This window comes from Salmo salar, chromosome 23, assembly GCF_965601325.2.
Source record: "Salmo salar chromosome 23, fSalSal1, whole genome shotgun sequence".
In the NCBI taxonomy this organism is placed as follows: Eukaryota; Metazoa; Chordata; class Actinopteri; order Salmoniformes; family Salmonidae; genus Salmo; species Salmo salar.
Window position 1 is genome coordinate 13960802 of NC_138313.1, and position 17264 is coordinate 13978065.

At 44.1% G+C, this 17264-nt stretch overlaps 26 non-coding genes across 26 annotated transcripts; all 26 read left to right on the forward strand.

Annotated features, from left to right (window-relative positions):
• The first annotated feature begins 159 nt into the window (after nucleotides 1-159).
• On the forward strand, nucleotides 160-231 carry trnad-guc (transfer RNA aspartic acid (anticodon GUC)). Its single transcript has one exon. It is a non-coding gene; the product is annotated as a tRNA-Asp (tRNA).
• Nucleotides 232-349: 118 nt separating this feature from the next.
• On the forward strand, nucleotides 350-420 carry trnag-gcc (transfer RNA glycine (anticodon GCC)). The gene has a single exon. It is a non-coding gene; the product is annotated as a tRNA-Gly (tRNA).
• Nucleotides 421-1784: 1364 nt separating this feature from the next.
• On the forward strand, nucleotides 1785-1856 carry trnad-guc (transfer RNA aspartic acid (anticodon GUC)). Its single transcript has one exon. It is a non-coding gene; the product is annotated as a tRNA-Asp (tRNA).
• A 740-nt stretch (nucleotides 1857-2596) lies between these two features.
• Nucleotides 2597-2668, forward strand: trnad-guc (transfer RNA aspartic acid (anticodon GUC)). The gene has a single exon. It is a non-coding gene; the product is annotated as a tRNA-Asp (tRNA).
• Nucleotides 2669-3408: 740 nt separating this feature from the next.
• Nucleotides 3409-3480, forward strand: trnad-guc (transfer RNA aspartic acid (anticodon GUC)). The gene has a single exon. It is a non-coding gene; the product is annotated as a tRNA-Asp (tRNA).
• A 740-nt stretch (nucleotides 3481-4220) lies between these two features.
• Nucleotides 4221-4292, forward strand: trnad-guc (transfer RNA aspartic acid (anticodon GUC)). The gene has a single exon. It is a non-coding gene; the product is annotated as a tRNA-Asp (tRNA).
• Nucleotides 4293-4410: 118 nt separating this feature from the next.
• Nucleotides 4411-4481, forward strand: trnag-gcc (transfer RNA glycine (anticodon GCC)). Its single transcript has one exon. It is a non-coding gene; the product is annotated as a tRNA-Gly (tRNA).
• Nucleotides 4482-5033: 552 nt separating this feature from the next.
• trnad-guc (transfer RNA aspartic acid (anticodon GUC)) lies at nucleotides 5034-5105 on the forward strand. Its single transcript has one exon. It is a non-coding gene; the product is annotated as a tRNA-Asp (tRNA).
• Nucleotides 5106-5223: 118 nt separating this feature from the next.
• Nucleotides 5224-5294, forward strand: trnag-gcc (transfer RNA glycine (anticodon GCC)). The gene has a single exon. It is a non-coding gene; the product is annotated as a tRNA-Gly (tRNA).
• A 552-nt stretch (nucleotides 5295-5846) lies between these two features.
• On the forward strand, nucleotides 5847-5918 carry trnad-guc (transfer RNA aspartic acid (anticodon GUC)). Its single transcript has one exon. It is a non-coding gene; the product is annotated as a tRNA-Asp (tRNA).
• Nucleotides 5919-6036: 118 nt separating this feature from the next.
• On the forward strand, nucleotides 6037-6107 carry trnag-gcc (transfer RNA glycine (anticodon GCC)). Its single transcript has one exon. It is a non-coding gene; the product is annotated as a tRNA-Gly (tRNA).
• Nucleotides 6108-6659: 552 nt separating this feature from the next.
• trnad-guc (transfer RNA aspartic acid (anticodon GUC)) lies at nucleotides 6660-6731 on the forward strand. The gene has a single exon. It is a non-coding gene; the product is annotated as a tRNA-Asp (tRNA).
• Nucleotides 6732-6849: 118 nt separating this feature from the next.
• Nucleotides 6850-6920, forward strand: trnag-gcc (transfer RNA glycine (anticodon GCC)). The gene has a single exon. It is a non-coding gene; the product is annotated as a tRNA-Gly (tRNA).
• A 552-nt stretch (nucleotides 6921-7472) lies between these two features.
• trnad-guc (transfer RNA aspartic acid (anticodon GUC)) lies at nucleotides 7473-7544 on the forward strand. Its single transcript has one exon. It is a non-coding gene; the product is annotated as a tRNA-Asp (tRNA).
• A 118-nt stretch (nucleotides 7545-7662) lies between these two features.
• Nucleotides 7663-7733, forward strand: trnag-gcc (transfer RNA glycine (anticodon GCC)). Its single transcript has one exon. It is a non-coding gene; the product is annotated as a tRNA-Gly (tRNA).
• A 742-nt stretch (nucleotides 7734-8475) lies between these two features.
• trnag-gcc (transfer RNA glycine (anticodon GCC)) lies at nucleotides 8476-8546 on the forward strand. Its single transcript has one exon. It is a non-coding gene; the product is annotated as a tRNA-Gly (tRNA).
• Nucleotides 8547-9098: 552 nt separating this feature from the next.
• Nucleotides 9099-9170, forward strand: trnad-guc (transfer RNA aspartic acid (anticodon GUC)). Its single transcript has one exon. It is a non-coding gene; the product is annotated as a tRNA-Asp (tRNA).
• A 118-nt stretch (nucleotides 9171-9288) lies between these two features.
• On the forward strand, nucleotides 9289-9359 carry trnag-gcc (transfer RNA glycine (anticodon GCC)). Its single transcript has one exon. It is a non-coding gene; the product is annotated as a tRNA-Gly (tRNA).
• Nucleotides 9360-9911: 552 nt separating this feature from the next.
• On the forward strand, nucleotides 9912-9983 carry trnad-guc (transfer RNA aspartic acid (anticodon GUC)). The gene has a single exon. It is a non-coding gene; the product is annotated as a tRNA-Asp (tRNA).
• Nucleotides 9984-10101: 118 nt separating this feature from the next.
• Nucleotides 10102-10172, forward strand: trnag-gcc (transfer RNA glycine (anticodon GCC)). Its single transcript has one exon. It is a non-coding gene; the product is annotated as a tRNA-Gly (tRNA).
• Nucleotides 10173-10914: 742 nt separating this feature from the next.
• On the forward strand, nucleotides 10915-10985 carry trnag-gcc (transfer RNA glycine (anticodon GCC)). The gene has a single exon. It is a non-coding gene; the product is annotated as a tRNA-Gly (tRNA).
• A 742-nt stretch (nucleotides 10986-11727) lies between these two features.
• trnag-gcc (transfer RNA glycine (anticodon GCC)) lies at nucleotides 11728-11798 on the forward strand. The gene has a single exon. It is a non-coding gene; the product is annotated as a tRNA-Gly (tRNA).
• Nucleotides 11799-12350: 552 nt separating this feature from the next.
• Nucleotides 12351-12422, forward strand: trnad-guc (transfer RNA aspartic acid (anticodon GUC)). The gene has a single exon. It is a non-coding gene; the product is annotated as a tRNA-Asp (tRNA).
• A 118-nt stretch (nucleotides 12423-12540) lies between these two features.
• trnag-gcc (transfer RNA glycine (anticodon GCC)) lies at nucleotides 12541-12611 on the forward strand. Its single transcript has one exon. It is a non-coding gene; the product is annotated as a tRNA-Gly (tRNA).
• Nucleotides 12612-13353: 742 nt separating this feature from the next.
• Nucleotides 13354-13424, forward strand: trnag-gcc (transfer RNA glycine (anticodon GCC)). The gene has a single exon. It is a non-coding gene; the product is annotated as a tRNA-Gly (tRNA).
• Nucleotides 13425-13976: 552 nt separating this feature from the next.
• Nucleotides 13977-14048, forward strand: trnad-guc (transfer RNA aspartic acid (anticodon GUC)). The gene has a single exon. It is a non-coding gene; the product is annotated as a tRNA-Asp (tRNA).
• The last annotated feature ends 3216 nt before the right edge of the window (nucleotides 14049-17264 follow it).

Genomic DNA, 17264 nt, shown 5'->3' on the forward strand with positions numbered 1-17264 from the left:
CGTGAGGGTCTCAGCTTTCCATAGATGTGTCATAGTAGTCTCTAGCTCTAACCATTCAGTCTCTACAGATGTTTTTGTTGGAAGGGTTAACACCCAACTCTCCAAATTTAGGGATAGTATCCAATGCTCCACATTTTTTCAAAGAACCAACCCACCTGCTCCTCGTTAGTATAGTGGTGAGTATCCCCGCCTGTCACGCGGGAGACCGGGGTTCAATTCCCCGACGGGGAGGAAAGACTGATTTTATTAGGGTGTACAATGTCACTGAGCCCACAAAGCGGGAAATATGCTTAGAATTAAAGATTTTTGATACGATATCTAGCCGTGGGGTTTATTTCAGCATTGCAAGGCATTGGTTGTTCAGTGGTAGAATTCTCGCCTGCCACGCGGGAGGCCCGGGTTCGATTCCCGGCCAATGCAGGAACTTTTGAACAAGTCATTTTGACAAGTATGCAACCCCGTGAGGAAGAAATCTCTTTTGAGATTGCCAGGTCGACAGCAATCTCTGGTCATGGTAGAATTCTCAACTGACTCTTGAAAAGTCTGAGTTTGGGCTCACTTACCGTTTGGACATTTATGCATTCTCAGTAGACTTTTGTGAATCCATTGTAGATTTCCAGTGTGTGAGGTGATTTACTTTGTGCAAGGCTTTAGTTGTTAAATGGGAAACGAATATCCAACAAGTCAGTGACAACTGTCTTGAGTTTGGCCTTTGTGACTATGTCCTGGGATTTTCCACACACACCTCTCCTTCTAACTACTATTATGTGGCTTGTGAGCGGTATAGAGCAAAATCGACTACATGTACGTGTCCGTGAGGGTCTCAGCTTTCCATAGATGTGTCATAGTAGTCTCTAGCTCTAACCATTCAGTCTCTACAGATGTTTTTGTTGGAAGGGTTAACACCCAACTCTCCAAATTTAGGGATAGTATCCAATGCTCCACATTTTTTCAAAGAACCAACCCACTTGCTCCTCGTTAGTATAGTGGTGAGTATCCCCGCCTGTCACGCTTGAGACAGGGGTTCAATTCCCCGACGGGGAGGAAAGACTGATTTTATTAGGGTGTACAATGTCACTGAGCCCACAAAGCGGGAAATATGCTTAGAATTAAAGATTTTTGATACGATATCTAGCCGTGGGGTTTATTTCAGCATCGCAAGGCATTGGTTGTTCAGTGGTAGAATTCTCGCCTGCCACGCGGAGGCCCGGGTTCGATTCCCGGCCAATGCAGGAACTTTTGAACAAGTCATTTTGACAAGTATGCAACCCCGTGAGGAAGAAATCTCTTTTGAGATTGCCAGGTCGACAGCAATCTCTGGTCATGGTAGAATTCTCAACTGACTCTTGAAAAGTCTGAGTTTGGGCTCACTTACCGTTTGGACATTTATGCATTCTCAGTAGACTTTTGTGAATCCATTGTAGATTTCCAGTGTGTGAGGTGATTTACTTTGTGCAAGGCTTTAGTTGTTAAATGGGAAACGAATATCCAACAAGTCAGTGACAACTGTCTTGAGTTTGGCCTTTGTGACTATGTCCTGGGATTTTCCACACACACCTCTCCTTCTAACTACTATTATGTGGCTTGTGAGCGGTATAGAGCAAAATCGACTACATGTACGTGTCCGTGAGGGTCTCAGCTTTCCATAGATGTGTCATAGTAGTCTCTAGCTCTAACCATTCAGTCTCTACAGATGTTTTTGTTGGAAGGGTTAACACCCAACTCTCCAAATTTAGGGATAGTATCCAATGCTCCACATTTTTTCAAAGAACCAACCCACCTGCTCCTCGTTAGTATAGTGGTGAGTATCCCCGCCTGTCACGCGGGAGACCGGGGTTCAATTCCCCGACGGGGAGGAAAGACTGATTTTATTAGGGTGTACAATGTCACTGAGCCCACAAAGCGGGAAATATGCTTAGAATTAAAGATTTTTGATACGATATCTAGCCGTGGGGTTTATTTCAGCATCGCAAGGCATTGGTTGTTCAGTGGTAGAATTCTCGCCTGCCACGCGGAGGCCCGGGTTCGATTCCCGGCCAATGCAGGAACTTTTGAACAAGTCATTTTGACAAGTATGCAACCCCGTGAGGAAGAAATCTCTTTTGAGATTGCCAGGTCGACAGCAATCTCTGGTCATGGTAGAATTCTCAACTGACTCTTGAAAAGTCTGAGTTTGGGCTCACTTACCGTTTGGACATTTATGCATTCTCAGTAGACTTTTGTGAATCCATTGTAGATTTCCAGTGTGTGAGGTGATTTACTTTGTGCAAGGCTTTAGTTGTTAAATGGGAAACGAATATCCAACAAGTCAGTGACAACTGTCTTGAGTTTGGCCTTTGTGACTATGTCCTGGGATTTTCCACACACACCTCTCCTTCTAACTACTATTATGTGGCTTGTGAGCGGTATAGAGCAAAATCGACTACATGTACGTGTCCGTGAGGGTCTCAGCTTTCCATAGATGTGTCATAGTAGTCTCTAGCTCTAACCATTCAGTCTCTACAGATGTTTTTGTTGGAAGGGTTAACACCCAACTCTCCAAATTTAGGGATAGTATCCAATGCTCCACATTTTTTCAAAGAACCAACCCACCTGCTCCTCGTTAGTATAGTGGTGAGTATCCCCGCCTGTCACGCGGGAGACCGGGGTTCAATTCCCCGACGGGGAGGAAAGACTGATTTTATTAGGGTGTACAATGTCACTGAGCCCACAAAGCGGGAAATATGCTTAGAATTAAAGATTTTTGATACGATATCTAGCCGTGGGGTTTATTTCAGCATCGCAAGGCATTGGTTGTTCAGTGGTAGAATTCTCGCCTGCCACGCGGAGGCCCGGGTTCGATTCCCGGCCAATGCAGGAACTTTTGAACAAGTCATTTTGACAAGTATGCAACCCCGTGAGGAAGAAATCTCTTTTGAGATTGCCAGGTCGACAGCAATCTCTGGTCATGGTAGAATTCTCAACTGACTCTTGAAAAGTCTGAGTTTGGGCTCACTTACCGTTTGGACATTTATGCATTCTCAGTAGACTTTTGTGAATCCATTGTAGATTTCCAGTGTGTGAGGTGATTTACTTTGTGCAAGGCTTTAGTTGTTAAATGGGAAACGAATATCCAACAAGTCAGTGACAACTGTCTTGAGTTTGGCCTTTGTGACTATGTCCTGGGATTTTCCACACACACCTCTCCTTCTAACTACTATTATGTGGCTTGTGAGCGGTATAGAGCAAAATCGACTACATGTACGTGTCCGTGAGGGTCTCAGCTTTCCATAGATGTGTCATAGTAGTCTCTAGCTCTAACCATTCAGTCTCTACAGATGTTTTTGTTGGAAGGGTTAACACCCAACTCTCCAAATTTAGGGATAGTATCCAATGCTCCACATTTTTTCAAAGAACCAACCCACCTGCTCCTCGTTAGTATAGTGGTGAGTATCCCCGCCTGTCACGCGGGAGACCGGGGTTCAATTCCCCGACGGGGAGGAAAGACTGATTTTATTAGGGTGTACAATGTCACTGAGCCCACAAAGCGGGAAATATGCTTAGAATTAAAGATTTTTGATACGATATCTAGCCGTGGGGTTTATTTCAGCATCGCAAGGCATTGGTTGTTCAGTGGTAGAATTCTCGCCTGCCACGCGGAGGCCCGGGTTCGATTCCCGGCCAATGCAGGAACTTTTGAACAAGTCATTTTGACAAGTATGCAACCCCGTGAGGAAGAAATCTCTTTTGAGATTGCCAGGTCGACAGCAATCTCTGGTCATGGTAGAATTCTCAACTGACTCTTGAAAAGTCTGAGTTTGGGCTCACTTACCGTTTGGACATTTATGCATTCTCAGTAGACTTTTGTGAATCCATTGTAGATTTCCAGTGTGTGAGGTGATTTACTTTGTGCAAGGCTTTAGTTGTTAAATGGGAAACGAATATCCAACAAGTCAGTGACAACTGTCTTGAGTTTGGCCTTTGTGACTATGTCCTGGGATTTTCCACACACACCTCTCCTTCTAACTACTATTATGTGGCTTGTGAGCGGTATAGAGCAAAATCGACTACATGTACGTGTCCGTGAGGGTCTCAGCTTTCCATAGATGTGTCATAGTAGTCTCTAGCTCTAACCATTCAGTCTCTACAGATGTTTTTGTTGGAAGGGTTAACACCCAACTCTCCAAATTTAGGGATAGTATCCAATGCTCCACATTTTTTCAAAGAACCAACCCACCTGCTCCTCGTTAGTATAGTGGTGAGTATCCCCGCCTGTCACGCGGGAGACCGGGGTTCAATTCCCCGACGGGGAGGAAAGACTGATTTTATTAGGGTGTACAATGTCACTGAGCCCACAAAGCGGGAAATATGCTTAGAATTAAAGATTTTTGATACGATATCTAGCCGTGGGGTTTATTTCAGCATCGCAAGGCATTGGTTGTTCAGTGGTAGAATTCTCGCCTGCCACGCGGGAGGCCCGGGTTCGATTCCCGGCCAATGCAGGAACTTTTGAACAAGTCATTTTGACAAGTATGCAACCCCGTGAGGAAGAAATCTCTTTTGAGATTGCCAGGTCGACAGCAATCTCTGGTCATGGTAGAATTCTCAACTGACTCTTGAAAAGTCTGAGTTTGGGCTCACTTACCGTTTGGACATTTATGCATTCTCAGTAGACTTTTGTGAATCCATTGTAGATTTCCAGTGTGTGAGGTGATTTACTTTGTGCAAGGCTTTAGTTGTTAAATGGGAAACGAATATCCAACAAGTCAGTGACAACTGTCTTGAGTTTGGCCTTTGTGACTATGTCCTGGGATTTTCCACACACACCTCTCCTTCTAACTACTATTATGTGGCTTGTGAGCGGTATAGAGCAAAATCGACTACATGTACGTGTCCGTGAGGGTCTCAGCTTTCCATAGATGTGTCATAGTAGTCTCTAGCTCTAACCATTCAGTCTCTACAGATGTTTTTGTTGGAAGGGTTAACACCCAACTCTCCAAATTTAGGGATAGTATCCAATGCTCCACATTTTTTCAAAGAACCAACCCACCTGCTCCTCGTTAGTATAGTGGTGAGTATCCCCGCCTGTCACGCGGGAGACCGGGGTTCAATTCCCCGACGGGGAGGAAAGACTGATTTTATTAGGGTGTACAATGTCACTGAGCCCACAAAGCGGGAAATATGCTTAGAATTAAAGATTTTTGATACGATATCTAGCCGTGGGGTTTATTTCAGCATCGCAAGGCATTGGTTGTTCAGTGGTAGAATTCTCGCCTGCCACGCGGGAGGCCCGGGTTCGATTCCCGGCCAATGCAGGAACTTTTGAACAAGTCATTTTGACAAGTATGCAACCCCGTGAGGAAGAAATCTCTTTTGAGATTGCCAGGTCGACAGCAATCTCTGGTCATGGTAGAATTCTCAACTGACTCTTGAAAAGTCTGAGTTTGGGCTCACTTACCGTTTGGACATTTATGCATTCTCAGTAGACTTTTGTGAATCCATTGTAGATTTCCAGTGTGTGAGGTGATTTACTTTGTGCAAGGCTTTAGTTGTTAAATGGGAAACGAATATCCAACAAGTCAGTGACAACTGTCTTGAGTTTGGCCTTTGTGACTATGTCCTGGGATTTTCCACACACACCTCTCCTTCTAACTACTATTATGTGGCTTGTGAGCGGTATAGAGCAAAATCGACTACATGTACGTGTCCGTGAGGGTCTCAGCTTTCCATAGATGTGTCATAGTAGTCTCTAGCTCTAACCATTCAGTCTCTACAGATGTTTTTGTTGGAAGGGTTAACACCCAACTCTCCAAATTTAGGGATAGTATCCAATGCTCCACATTTTTTCAAAGAACCAACCCACCTGCTCCTCGTTAGTATAGTGGTGAGTATCCCCGCCTGTCACGCGGGAGACCGGGGTTCAATTCCCCGACGGGGAGGAAAGACTGATTTTATTAGGGTGTACAATGTCACTGAGCCCACAAAGCGGGAAATATGCTTAGAATTAAAGATTTTTGATACGATATCTAGCCGTGGGGTTTATTTCAGCATCGCAAGGCATTGGTTGTTCAGTGGTAGAATTCTCGCCTGCCACGCGGGAGGCCCGGGTTCGATTCCCGGCCAATGCAGGAACTTTTGAACAAGTCATTTTGACAAGTATGCAACCCCGTGAGGAAGAAATCTCTTTTGAGATTGCCAGGTCGACAGCAATCTCTGGTCATGGTAGAATTCTCAACTGACTCTTGAAAAGTCTGAGTTTGGGCTCACTTACCGTTTGGACATTTATGCATTCTCAGTAGACTTTTGTGAATCCATTGTAGATTTCCAGTGTGTGAGGTGATTTACTTTGTGCAAGGCTTTAGTTGTTAAATGGGAAACGAATATCCAACAAGTCAGTGACAACTGTCTTGAGTTTGGCCTTTGTGACTATGTCCTGGGATTTTCCACACACACCTCTCCTTCTAACTACTATTATGTGGCTTGTGAGCGGTATAGAGCAAAATCGACTACATGTACGTGTCCGTGAGGGTCTCAGCTTTCCATAGATGTGTCATAGTAGTCTCTAGCTCTAACCATTCAGTCTCTACAGATGTTTTTGTTGGAAGGGTTAACACCCAACTCTCCAAATTTAGGGATAGTATCCAATGCTCCACATTTTTTCAAAGAACCAACCCACCTGCTCCTCGTTAGTATAGTGGTGAGTATCCCCGCCTGTCACGCGGGAGACCGGGGTTCAATTCCCCGACGGGGAGGAAAGACTGATTTTATTAGGGTGTACAATGTCACTGAGCCCACAAAGCGGGAAATATGCTTAGAATTAAAGATTTTTGATACGATATCTAGCCGTGGGGTTTATTTCAGCATCGCAAGGCATTGGTTGTTCAGTGGTAGAATTCTCGCCTGCCACGCGGGAGGCCCGGGTTCGATTCCCGGCCAATGCAGGAACTTTTGAACAAGTCATTTTGACAAGTATGCAACCCCGTGAGGAAGAAATCTCTTTTGAGATTGCCAGGTCGACAGCAATCTCTGGTCATGGTAGAATTCTCAACTGACTCTTGAAAAGTCTGAGTTTGGGCTCACTTACCGTTTGGACATTTATGCATTCTCAGTAGACTTTTGTGAATCCATTGTAGATTTCCAGTGTGTGAGGTGATTTACTTTGTGCAAGGCTTTAGTTGTTAAATGGGAAACGAATATCCAACAAGTCAGTGACAACTGTCTTGAGTTTGGCCTTTGTGACTATGTCCTGGGATTTTCCACACACACCTCTCCTTCTAACTACTATTATGTGGCTTGTGAGCGGTATAGAGCAAAATCGACTACATGTACGTGTCCGTGAGGGTCTCAGCTTTCCATAGATGTGTCATAGTAGTCTCTAGCTCTAACCATTCAGTCTCTACAGATGTTTTTGTTGGAAGGGTTAACACCCAACTCTCCAAATTTAGGGATAGTATCCAATGCTCCACATTTTTTCAAAGAACCAACCCACCTGCTCCTCGTTAGTATAGTGGTGAGTATCCCCGCCTGTCACGCGGGAGACCGGGGTTCAATTCCCCGACGGGGAGGAAAGACTGATTTTATTAGGGTGTACAATGTCACTGAGCCCACAAAGTGGGAAATATGCTTAGAATTAAAGATTTTTGATACGATATCTAGCCGTGGGGTTTATTTCAGCATCGCAAGGCATTGGTTGTTCAGTGGTAGAATTCTCGCCTGCCACGCGGGAGGCCCGGGTTCGATTCCCGGCCAATGCAGGAACTTTTGAACAAGTCATTTTGACAAGTATGCAACCCCGTGAGGAAGAAATCTCTTTTGAGATTGCCAGGTCGACAGCAATCTCTGGTCATGGTAGAATTCTCAACTGACTCTTGAAAAGTCTGAGTTTGGGCTCACTTACCGTTTGGACATTTATGCATTCTCAGTAGACTTTTGTGAATCCATTGTAGATTTCCAGTGTGTGAGGTGATTTACTTTGTGCAAGGCTTTAGTTGTTAAATGGGAAACGAATATCCAACAAGTCAGTGACAACTGTCTTGAGTTTGGCCTTTGTGACTATGTCCTGGGATTTTCCACACACACCTCTCCTTCTAACTACTATTATGTGGCTTGTGAGCGGTATAGAGCAAAATCGACTACATGTACGTGTCCGTGAGGGTCCCAGCTTTCCATAGATGTGTCATAGTAGTCTCTAGCTCTAACCATTCAGTCTCTACAGATGTTTTTGTTGGAAGGGTTAACACCCAACTCTCCAAATTTAGGGATAGTATCCAATGCTCCACATTTTTTCAAAGAACCAACCCACCTGCACCTCGTTAGTATAGTGGTGAGTATCCCCGCCTGTCACGCGGGAGACCGGGGTTCAATTCCCCGACGGGGAGGAAAGACTGATTTTATTAGGGTGTACAATGTCACTGAGCCCACAAAGCGGGAAATATGCTTAGAATTAAAGATTTTTGATACGATATCTAGCCGTGGGGTTTATTTCAGCATCGCAAGGCATTGGTTGTTCAGTGGTAGAATTCTCGCCTGCCACGCGGGAGGCCCGGGTTCGATTCCCGGCCAATGCAGGAACTTTTGAACAAGTCATTTTGACAAGTATGCAACCCCGTGAGGAAGAAATCTCTTTTGAGATTGCCAGGTCGACAGCAATCTCTGGTCATGGTAGAATTCTCAACTGACTCTTGAAAAGTCTGAGTTTGGGCTCACTTACCGTTTGGACATTTATGCATTCTCAGTAGACTTTTGTGAATCCATTGTAGATTTCCAGTGTGTGAGGTGATTTACTTTGTGCAAGGCTTTAGTTGTTAAATGGGAAACGAATATCCAACAAGTCAGTGACAACTGTCTTGAGTTTGGCCTTTGTGACTATGTCCTGGGATTTTCCACACACACCTCTCCTTCTAACTACTATTATGTGGCTTGTGAGCGGTATAGAGCAAAATCGACTACATGTACGTGTCCGTGAGGGTCTCAGCTTTCCATAGATGTGTCATAGTAGTCTCTAGCTCTAACCATTCAGTCTCTACAGATGTTTTTGTTGGAAGGGTTAACACCCAACTCTCCAAATTTAGGGATAGTATCCAATGCTCCACATTTTTTCAAAGAACCAACCCACCTGCTCCTCGTTAGTATAGTGGTGAGTATCCCCGCCTGTCACGCGGGAGACCGGGGTTCAATTCCCCGACGGGGAGGAAAGACTGATTTTATTAGGGTGTACAATGTCACTGAGCCCACAAAGCGGGAAATATGCTTAGAATTAAAGATTTTTGATACGATATCTAGCCGTGGGGTTTATTTCAGCATCGCAAGGCATTGGTTGTTCAGTGGTAGAATTCTCGCCTGCCACGCGGGAGGCCCGGGTTCGATTCCCGGCCAATGCAGGAACTTTTGAACAAGTCATTTTGACAAGTATGCAACCCCGTGAGGAAGAAATCTCTTTTGAGATTGCCAGGTCGACAGCAATCTCTGGTCATGGTAGAATTCTCAACTGACTCTTGAAAAGTCTGAGTTTGGGCTCACTTACCGTTTGGACATTTATGCATTCTCAGTAGACTTTTGTGAATCCATTGTAGATTTCCAGTGTGTGAGGTGATTTACTTTGTGCAAGGCTTTAGTTGTTAAATGGGAAACGAATATCCAACAAGTCAGTGACAACTGTCTTGAGTTTGGCCTTTGTGACTATGTCCTGGGATTTTCCACACACACCTCTCCTTCTAACTACTATTATGTGGCTTGTGAGCGGTATAGAGCAAAATCGACTACATGTACGTGTCCGTGAGGGTCTCAGCTTTCCATAGATGTGTCATAGTAGTCTCTAGCTCTAACCATTCAGTCTCTACAGATGTTTTTGTTGGAAGGGTTAACACCCAACTCTCCAAATTTAGGGATAGTATCCAATGCTCCACATTTTTTCAAAGAACCAACCCACCTGCTCCTCGTTAGTATAGTGGTGAGTATCCCCGCCTGTCACGCGGGAGACCGGGGTTCAATTCCCCGACGGGGAGGAAAGACTGATTTTATTAGGGTGTACAATGTCACTGAGCCCACAAGGTGGGAAATATGCTTAGAATTAAAGATTTTTGATACGATATCTAGCCGTGGGGTTTATTTCAGCATCGCAAGGCATTGGTTGTTCAGTGGTAGAATTCTCGCCTGCCACGCGGGAGGCCCGGGTTCGATTCCCGGCCAATGCAGGAACTTTTGAACAAGTCATTTTGACAAGTATGCAACCCCGTGAGGAAGAAATCTCTTTTGAGATTGCCAGGTCGACAGCAATCTCTGGTCATGGTAGAATTCTCAACTGACTCTTGAAAAGTCTGAGTTTGGGCTCACTTACCGTTTGGACATTTATGCATTCTCAGTAGACTTTTGTGAATCCATTGTAGATTTCCAGTGTGTGAGGTGATTTACTTTGTGCAAGGCTTTAGTTGTTAAATGGGAAACGAATATCCAACAAGTCAGTGACAACTGTCTTGAGTTTGGCCTTTGTGACTATGTCCTGGGATTTTCCACACACACCTCTCCTTCTAACTACTATTATGTGGCTTGTGAGCGGTATAGAGCAAAATCGACTACATGTACGTGTCCGTGAGGGTCCCAGCTTTCCATAGATGTGTCATAGTAGTCTCTAGCTCTAACCATTCAGTCTCTACAGATGTTTTTGTTGGAAGGGTTAACACCCAACTCTCCAAATTTAGGGATAGTATCCAATGCTCCACATTTTTTCAAAGAACCAACCCACCTGCACCTCGTTAGTATAGTGGTGAGTATCCCCGCCTGTCACGCGGGAGACCGGGGTTCAATTCCCCGACGGGGAGGAAAGACTGATTTTATTAGGGTGTACAATGTCACTGAGCCCACAAAGCGGGAAATATGCTTAGAATTAAAGATTTTTGATACGATATCTAGCCGTGGGGTTTATTTCAGCATCGCAAGGCATTGGTTGTTCAGTGGTAGAATTCTCGCCTGCCACGCGGGAGGCCCGGGTTCGATTCCCGGCCAATGCAGGAACTTTTGAACAAGTCATTTTGACAAGTATGCAACCCCGTGAGGAAGAAATCTCTTTTGAGATTGCCAGGTCGACAGCAATCTCTGGTCATGGTAGAATTCTCAACTGACTCTTGAAAAGTCTGAGTTTGGGCTCACTTACCGTTTGGACATTTATGCATTCTCAGTAGACTTTTGTGAATCCATTGTAGATTTCCAGTGTGTGAGGTGATTTACTTTGTGCAAGGCTTTAGTTGTTAAATGGGAAACGAATATCCAACAAGTCAGTGACAACTGTCTTGAGTTTGGCCTTTGTGACTATGTCCTGGGATTTTCCACACACACCTCTCCTTCTAACTACTATTATGTGGCTTGTGAGCGGTATAGAGCAAAATCGACTACATGTACGTGTCCGTGAGGGTCCCAGCTTTCCATAGATGTGTCATAGTAGTCTCTAGCTCTAACCATTCAGTCTCTACAGATGTTTTTGTTGGAAGGGTTAACACCCAACTCTCCAAATTTAGGGATAGTATCCAATGCTCCACATTTTTTCAAAGAACCAACCCACCTGCACCTCGTTAGTATAGTGGTGAGTATCCCCGCCTGTCACGCGGGAGACCGGGGTTCAATTCCCCGACGGGGAGGAAAGACTGATTTTATTAGGGTGTACAATGTCACTGAGCCCACAAAGCGGGAAATATGCTTAGAATTAAAGATTTTTGATACGATATCTAGCCGTGGGGTTTATTTCAGCATCGCAAGGCATTGGTTGTTCAGTGGTAGAATTCTCGCCTGCCACGCGGGAGGCCCGGGTTCGATTCCCGGCCAATGCAGGAACTTTTGAACAAGTCATTTTGACAAGTATGCAACCCCGTGAGGAAGAAATCTCTTTTGAGATTGCCAGGTCGACAGCAATCTCTGGTCATGGTAGAATTCTCAACTGACTCTTGAAAAGTCTGAGTTTGGGCTCACTTACCGTTTGGACATTTATGCATTCTCAGTAGACTTTTGTGAATCCATTGTAGATTTCCAGTGTGTGAGGTGATTTACTTTGTGCAAGGCTTTAGTTGTTAAATGGGAAACGAATATCCAACAAGTCAGTGACAACTGTCTTGAGTTTGGCCTTTGTGACTATGTCCTGGGATTTTCCACACACACCTCTCCTTCTAACTACTATTATGTGGCTTGTGAGCGGTATAGAGCAAAATCGACTACATGTACGTGTCCGTGAGGGTCTCAGCTTTCCATAGATGTGTCATAGTAGTCTCTAGCTCTAACCATTCAGTCTCTACAGATGTTTTTGTTGGAAGGGTTAACACCCAACTCTCCAAATTTAGGGATAGTATCCAATGCTCCACATTTTTTCAAAGAACCAACCCACCTGCTCCTCGTTAGTATAGTGGTGAGTATCCCCGCCTGTCACGCGGGAGACCGGGGTTCAATTCCCCGACGGGGAGGAAAGACTGATTTTATTAGGGTGTACAATGTCACTGAGCCCACAAGGTGGGAAATATGCTTAGAATTAAAGATTTTTGATACGATATCTAGCCGTGGGGTTTATTTCAGCATCGCAAGGCATTGGTTGTTCAGTGGTAGAATTCTCGCCTGCCACGCGGGAGGCCCGGGTTCGATTCCCGGCCAATGCAGGAACTTTTGAACAAGTCATTTTGACAAGTATGCAACCCCGTGAGGAAGAAATCTCTTTTGAGATTGCCAGGTCGACAGCAATCTCTGGTCATGGTAGAATTCTCAACTGACTCTTGAAAAGTCTGAGTTTGGGCTCACTTACCGTTTGGACATTTATGCATTCTCAGTAGACTTTTGTGAATCCATTGTAGATTTCCAGTGTGTGAGGTGATTTACTTTGTGCAAGGCTTTAGTTGTTAAATGGGAAACGAATATCCAACAAGTCAGTGACAACTGTCTTGAGTTTGGCCTTTGTGACTATGTCCTGGGATTTTCCACACACACCTCTCCTTCTAACTACTATTATGTGGCTTGTGAGCGGTATAGAGCAAAATCGACTACATGTACGTGTCCGTGAGGGTCCCAGCTTTCCATAGATGTGTCATAGTAGTCTCTAGCTCTAACCATTCAGTCTCTACAGATGTTTTTGTTGGAAGGGTTAACACCCAACTCTCCAAATTTAGGGATAGTATCCAATGCTCCACATTTTTTCAAAGAACCAACCCACCTGCACCTCGTTAGTATAGTGGTGAGTATCCCCGCCTGTCACGCGGGAGACCGGGGTTCAATTCCCCGACGGGGAGGAAAGACTGATTTTATTAGGGTGTACAATGTCACTGAGCCCACAAAGCGGGAAATATGCTTAGAATTAAAGATTTTTGATACGATATCTAGCCGTGGGGTTTATTTCAGCATCGCAAGGCATTGGTTGTTCAGTGGTAGAATTCTCGCCTGCCACGCGGGAGGCCCGGGTTCGATTCCCGGCCAATGCAGGAACTTTTGAACAAGTCATTTTGACAAGTATGCAACCCCGTGAGGAAGAAATCTCTTTTGAGATTGCCAGGTCGACAGCAATCTCTGGTCATGGTAGAATTCTCAACTGACTCTTGAAAAGTCTGAGTTTGGGCTCACTTACCGTTTGGACATTTATGCATTCTCAGTAGACTTTTGTGAATCCATTGTAGATTTCCAGTGTGTGAGGTGATTTACTTTGTGCAAGGCTTTAGTTGTTAAATGGGAAACGAATATCCAACAAGTCAGTGACAACTGTCTTGAGTTTGGCCTTTGTGACTATGTCCTGGGATTTTCCACACACACCTCTCCTTCTAACTACTATTGTGTGGCTTGTGAGCGGTATAGAGCAAAACCGACTACATGTACGTGTCCGTGAGGGTCTCAGCTTTCCATAGATGTGTCATAGTAGTCTCTAGCTCTAACCATTCAGTCTCTACAGATGTTTTTGTTGGAAGGGTTAACACCCAACTCTCCAAATTTAGGGATAGTATCCAATGCTCCACATTTTTTCAAAGAACCAACACACCTGCTCCTCGTTAGTATAGTGGTGAGTATCCCCGCCTGTCACGCGGGAGACCGGGGTTCAATTCCCCGACGGGGAGGGAAGACTGATTTTATTAGGGTGTACAATGTCACTGAGCCCACAAAGCGGGAAATATGCTTTGAATTAAAGATTTTTTATACGATATCCAGCCGTGGGGGTTATTTCAGCATTGCAAGGCATTGGTTGTTCAGTGGCAGAATTCTCGCCTGCCACGCGGGAGGCCCGGGTTCGATTCCCGGCCAATGCAGGAACTTTTGAACAAGTCATTTTGACAAGTATGCAACCCCCTGAGGAAGAAATCTCTTTTGAGATGCCAGGTTGACAGCAATCTCTGGTCATGGTAGAATTCTCAACTGACTCTTGAAAAGTCTGAGTATGGGTTCACTGACCGTTTGGACATTTATGCATTCTCAGTAGACTTTTGTGAATCCATTGTAGATTTCCAGTGTGTGAGGTGATTTACTTTGTGCAAGGCTTTAGTTGTTAAATGGGAAACGAATATCCAACAAGTCAGTGACAACTGTCATGAGTTTGGCCTTTGTGACTATGTCCTGGGATTTTCCACACACACCTCACCTTCTAACTACTATTGTGTGGCTTGTGAGCGGAATAGAGCAACGTCGGCTACATGTACGTGCAAGGCTTTAGTTGTTAACCTGTTATGGATAGGGGGCAGTATTTTCACGGCCGGATAAAAAACGTACCCGATTTAATCTCATTATTACTCCTGCCCAGAAACTAGAATATGCATATAATTATTAGCTTTGGATAGAAAACACTCCAAAGTTTCTAAAACTGTTTGAATGGTGTCTGTGAGTATAACAGAACTCATTTGGCAGGCCAAAACCTGAGAAGATTCCTTACAGGAAGTGCCCTCTCTGACCATTTCTTGGCCTTCTACACTCTCTTTATTGAAAACTGAGGATCTCTGCTGTAACGTGACACTTCCTACGGCTCCCATAGGCTCTCAGCAGGCGGCAAAATAGTGAATGATACCTTTGGAGCCCCTGGCTGAAAAACAGTAGCGCATTTGGATAGTGGTCGATCAGAGAACAATGAGACTGGAGGTGCGTGCACGAGGCAACACCATGTTTTTATTATTTCGTCTTCGAACGAAAACAACGACTCCTGGTCGGAATTTTATCCCTTTTTTACGAGAAAAATTGCATAAAAATTGATTTTAAACAGCGATTGACATGCTTCGAAGTACGGTAATGGAATATTTTAACATTTACTTGCTACAGTCGTGGCCAAAAGTTTTGAGAATGACACAAATATACATTTTCACAAAGTCTGTTGCCTCAGTTTGTATGATGGCAATTTGCATATACTCCGGAATGCTATGAAGAGTGATCAGATGAATTGCAATTAATTGCAAAATCCCTCTTTGCCATGCAAATAAACTGAATCCCCCAAAAACATTTCCACTGCATTTCAGCCCTGCCACAAAAGGACCAGCTGACATCATGTCAGTGATTCTCTTGTTAACACAGGTGTGAGTGTTGACGAGGATAAGGCTGGAGATCACTCTGTCATGCTGATTGAGTTCGAATAACAGACTGGAAGCTTCAAAAGGAGGGTGGTGCTTGGAATCATTGTTCTTTCTCTGTCAATCATGGTTACCTGCAAGGAAACACATGCCGTCATCATTGCTTTGCACAAAAAGGGCTTCACAGGCAAGGATATTGCTGCCAGTAAGATTGCACCTAAATCAACCATTTATCGGATCATCAAGAACTTCAAGGAGAGTGGTTCAATTGTTGTGAAGAAGGCGCCCAAGAAAGTCCAGCAAGCGCCAGGACCGTCTCCTAAAGTTGATTCAGCTGCGGGATCGGGGCACCACCAGTACAGAGCTTGCTCAGGAATGGCAGCAGGCAGGCAGCATTTCATTTTGGGGGGTAATTACTCATAATATATTGATAAAAGTTACCTTGTCCAAGACAGATTTGCGCGGTTCTCAAAACATCACGCCAGGGTAAGCCGACATGAAACACAGACCTTATATGAAGTAGTTTTTAAATCCCCTATGAAAAAAATGTATTGTGGAAAAATTATTGGAACCTTTTTCCGGGATTAACCGCTAGGTTTTATGGGTCTTATGACATACTGTTGTACTCAATGACACATTGGCGTCAGTCCTTACTATGGCAATTCAAGATGGTGCTACCCATACCGCTAATAAACATTGTTCAATATGAAAATCCTAAAAATAGAGATGTTTACATGTTAATGCACATGTTTAGTATTAGTGGATGGAATACATATCTTTGTTTAGCTTTACTTCCTAGTGTTTCCATTCCCCTTTAAATGTAACACTGTGGGTGTTCAAATTCTAATCTCAAATTTGCTGTATATCAAACACATCAAACATATGGAAACCACATGTTTAACTCCGTTCCAGTAATTCCATTCCAGCCATTACAATGAGCCCATCCTCCTAAAGCTCTTCCCACCAGCCTCCTCTGGTCTCCACCCAGAGATTGGCCAGGCATTGCGTGAGACTGGTGTGTTGAGGGGAGGATGTACGGGGAGTTCTTAGATGTGGTAGAAAATGTAATCCAACCTGTAGAGAGATAATCAGCTGACGGTTGGATCGTTATCGAGGTGAGGAAACAAAGGCATGACACCTCAAAGAGCTGGGATCTGATCTAAAGTCAGTCTAAACCGGAGGGGTGATTGAGAAACAGCTAACCTCACATGACTCACTAATTTTGGATCAGCTTAAAAACCTCTTAAGAATCCGCCCCTTATTTTCAATTTTCGCCTAAAATGACACCCAAATCTAACTGCCTGTAGCTCAGGCCCTGAAGCATGGATATGCATATTCTTGGTACCATTTGAAAGGAAACTTTGAAGTTTGTGGAAATGATAAAGGAATGTAGGAGAATATAACACAATAGATCTGGTAAAATGTAATACTTTTGTATTTTTTGTACCATCATCTTTGAAATGAAAGAGAAAGGCCATAATGTATTATTCCAGTCCAGGTGCAATTTATATTTTGGCCACTAGATGGCAGCAATGTATGTGCAAAGTTTTAGACTGATCCAATGAACCATTGCATTTCCGTTCAAAATTTTGTATCAAGACAACCCAAATGTGTCTAATTTGTTTATTAATAACTTTTCATGTTCAAATTTGTGCACTCTCCTCAAACATGGTACTCTTTCACTGTAATAGCTACTGTAAATTCGACAGTGCAGTTAGATTAACAATTTAAGCTTTCTGCCAATATCAGATATGTCTATGTCCTGGGAAATGTTCTTGTTACTTA